The sequence below is a fragment of the Trachymyrmex cornetzi genome, unplaced genomic scaffold (genome assembly GCF_001594075.2).
Source record: "Trachymyrmex cornetzi isolate Tcor2-1 unplaced genomic scaffold, Tcor1.1 scaffold1135, whole genome shotgun sequence".
Lineage (NCBI taxonomy): Eukaryota > Metazoa > Arthropoda > Insecta > Hymenoptera > Formicidae > Trachymyrmex > Trachymyrmex cornetzi.
In genome coordinates this window covers 18,807-22,637 of record NW_017295692.1, presented here as the reverse complement: position 1 = coordinate 22,637, position 3,831 = coordinate 18,807, and positions in this window count along the sequence as shown.

Genomic DNA, 3,831 nt, shown 5'->3' with positions numbered 1-3,831 from the left:
CCTGCCGGTGCGTGTATTATACATTTTCCGGGGGACACTATTTCTGCCGGTTCACGTACGTTAGTTTAGCCACAGAAAACAAATCCTACGTAATTTTCTTGTCTATTACAAAAAACATATTTACTTACCTGCGTCTCGGGACTTCGACAGGCCTTCGACCGATTTCAGGGCTTCGACCTTCGATCTCTTTCTCGACTTTTATCTTCTTATTACTGGTCCGCCAATTAGTCTTCAATTAGTATTAAATTTTCTGCTGGAATTCGTCACTACTTTCGGAGAACACTCACTTCAATGAACAAAAACGATAGCCGTTCCTTCAACGCGTCACGTCGTTACGACAGCCACTGCCAAAATGGTAGCTCTGCGGGAAACAATTGTCGCGCAGTAAGACGCGACGCGATAACCAAGTTATAAAAGATGCAAGTTTATTGGCTATCGCGTTGTATCCTTCCACGCGGCAAGCACGCGTTTTCATGTAGAGTGTGCACGTGTAGGATCCATGATCTTTAGGGCTCTACTTCGCGTTCGCAACGCGTGTATCATCTCATTCTTATTTAATACTTGATGACAAGAAGGGTCAAATATAATAATACTCGTGTAATTGACTACGATTAACCAATTTAATGCTTAATGCCTATAATTTAAGGAAAACAACCTACTGTAAAAAAGCTCATTAAGATTATAAATACGTCAGTCATTCTACTTAGGCCCAGTTTCACAACTGACGGTTAACTCTTAACCGAGGTTCAACTTATTCTTTATCTCTTTTCAATTCTAGAATTGGAAAAAGATGAAAAATAAGTTGAACCTCGGTTAAGAGTTAACCGTGAGTTGTGAAACTGGTCCTTAGGGCCTTAGACGGAAATCGTAGTGAATTCCAAACGTGGAAATAATAACACAACATTATTAGTACATAATTATATACGCTTATTTATTAATAGAAAAAAATTTCAACTCTCATTACACACGAAGAAAAATATATATGTTGCTAAAAAAAGTGATTACTCAATTTATTTTCTTCCTTTAAATAACGGTTATTATCTTTGACAAAGAATATTTTAAACGACATTATTAAGATCGATTTAAGATGCGTAAAGAGCATCAAAAATTGTTAAATTGCTAGACAATTTAACTCATAATATTATTGCGGTAATTTAATAGGTTGCGTTTCAAGACTGAAAAATTGTTCGGCGCGCGGTTTAAAGACTACATACGTAATATAAATTCATACGGATTTATAATAGCATCTAAGATCCAACTAGACCGTTAAAGACAATTTCTTATTGATAACACAAGCCGAAGTTTTAAGACTTTTTTTTTCTGCTTGTTGAATAAAAAGTACCATTTCCGATGTATTTTCATGCGCTGAACACGAATCCGATGATGAAATTACTCTATCACGTCAGGTTTTTGAGAAATATGAGGTTAAAGGTGTCAAAATTTACGTTTTTTGACATATTTGTGATTTTTTTGCTAGTGAAGTAAATTTTTTTCTTCTACTTTCGTTTACGCCGTCTTAAAGTGCCAACTTTTATCTTTAAAATATTTTTTTTAACGCGGTACGTTTTTTTTTCACCGAAATAATCTCTGCGTAGTCACGCAAAGAAAAATATTTTATGCCAAAAATGTTTTTGAAGAAAAAGTTTTAAGAACTGTGTGATGATTTTAGTAGTAATTAGGTTTTCAAGGTCATTAAATCCAAATATGAAGTCAAATTTTCTAAATTCAAAATGAAGAATTCAATATGGTGGAAAAATTTGTCATAAAAAAAATTTATATCACAAAAATGTCATTTGCGCTTTAATTTATAATAATTTAAAAAATATTTCGAATATTTGACTTCAGATTCGGATTTAGTGACCTTAAAAACCTTGCTACTAAAATCATCACGCAGTTCTTAAAACTTTTTCTTCAAAAACAATTATAGCACAAAACATTTTTCTTTGTGTGACTACACAGAGATTATCTCGGTAAAAAAAACGTACGGCATTAAAAAAAATATTTTAAAAACAAAAGTTAGAATTTTAAGATGGCATAAACAAAAGTAGAAAAAAAAATTTACTTCGCCAACAAAAAAATTACAAATATGTCAAAAAACGTCAATTTTAACATCCTTAACCTCACTTTTCTCAAAAACCTGACGTGATAGAGCAATTTCATTGCCGGATTCGTGTTTAGCGCACGAAAATACATCGGAAATGATTTCTTTTTTCAAATAGCAAAATCACGTCGGCCAATGTAATTATAATAATGTTCGACATGCTTTAACATTTTATAATGCATAATGTTTATCTGTCCCTAAAGTATATGAGAGTATGTGGTACATAAATATAATTATTATACAATAATATAACATTTAATGTATTCTTTTAGACAGTCAACACTCAAGAGACTGTATTGTGCTAATACTAAGTAAGTATCGTGCCAACCCTCGACATAACTTCTTACTCGGTTGATAGCCGGTACTCGAGAGTCTGTACTGTGCCAATATTAAGGCAGTACCGTGCCAACCCTCGGCATGAATCCTTACTCGGTTGGTAGCCGATACTCGAGAGTCTGCACTGTGCCGGTACTAATCCAGTACTGCGCCAACCCTCGAAGTAAATCTTTACTCGGTTGATAGCCGGTACTCGAGAGTCTATACTGTGCCAATACTAAGGCAGTACCGTGCCAACCCTCGACATAACTCCTTACTCCGTTGGTAGCCGATACTCGAGAGTCTGCACTGTGCCGGTACTAATCCAGTACTGCGTCAACCCTCGAAGTAAATCTTTATTCGGTTGATAGCCGGTACTCGACAGTCTATACTGTGCCAATACTAAGGCAGTACCGTGCCAACCGTCGGCATGACTCCTAACTCGGTTGATAGCCGGTACTCGAGAGTCTATACTGTGCCAATACTAAGGCAATACCGTGCCAACCCTCGGCATAACTCCTTACTCGGTTGATAGCCGATACTCGAGAGTCTGCACTGTGCCAGTACTAAGCCATAGTAAGCCAGTATTATGCCGATGATTGATGCCGTATTGATCATCAGTACTGGCATTACTTACTATTTACAATTACCGCGCCACTTGTAAGATCCGGCATATGTCCCACTTTTCCACTTGGGGAGTAGCGTCCTTGCGGCCTGCTACTTTCCGGCCGTAGATATGAGCGATGGCGATTACCAGCTCGATCTTACGGACATTGAACGGACCTACCATACGATAACTAATGTAACTTTATCGAATAATAAGTTTTACTTTGACAAAGATGACAAAGAAATTGTCATCCCTGAAGGATCGTACGAAATACGCGACATAAATAAGTATATAAGACGTGCAATTCTACAATTTCATTATAATGATGTTGCGAGAGAGAGAACGCTTCGCAAAGAGGATGAACAGTACCCATTGACTCTTTGTGCCAATAATGATACAATGAAGAGTGAGATCAAATCAGCTTATCGAGTAATTTTCACTAAACCTCACAATATTGGATCGCTTTTGGGATTTTCATCGAATCGCGTGCTGGAGTCGCAACAGTGGCACGAATCAGACGAATCGATAAATATCATCAATGTAAATATTGTTACGTCCGGTGGACTCCACGATTTCTTCGTTTCGCGACCGTTCAATCAACGAAGTAAGATATGAACAAATCCAATTGATAACACAAATCCGAGAAAAGTTTCAGCCACAAAATCTTGTTTGCCTAGAATCGGGAGACCCGCGATAAAAACTCTTTCGTAGCATTGACTATCAAACCTCTTTTTGAGCATCGTGGAAAACGAAAATCAACATCAAACAGCGTTGGTACCAAGGCTAAGCCAAGCCACGAAATAATCCC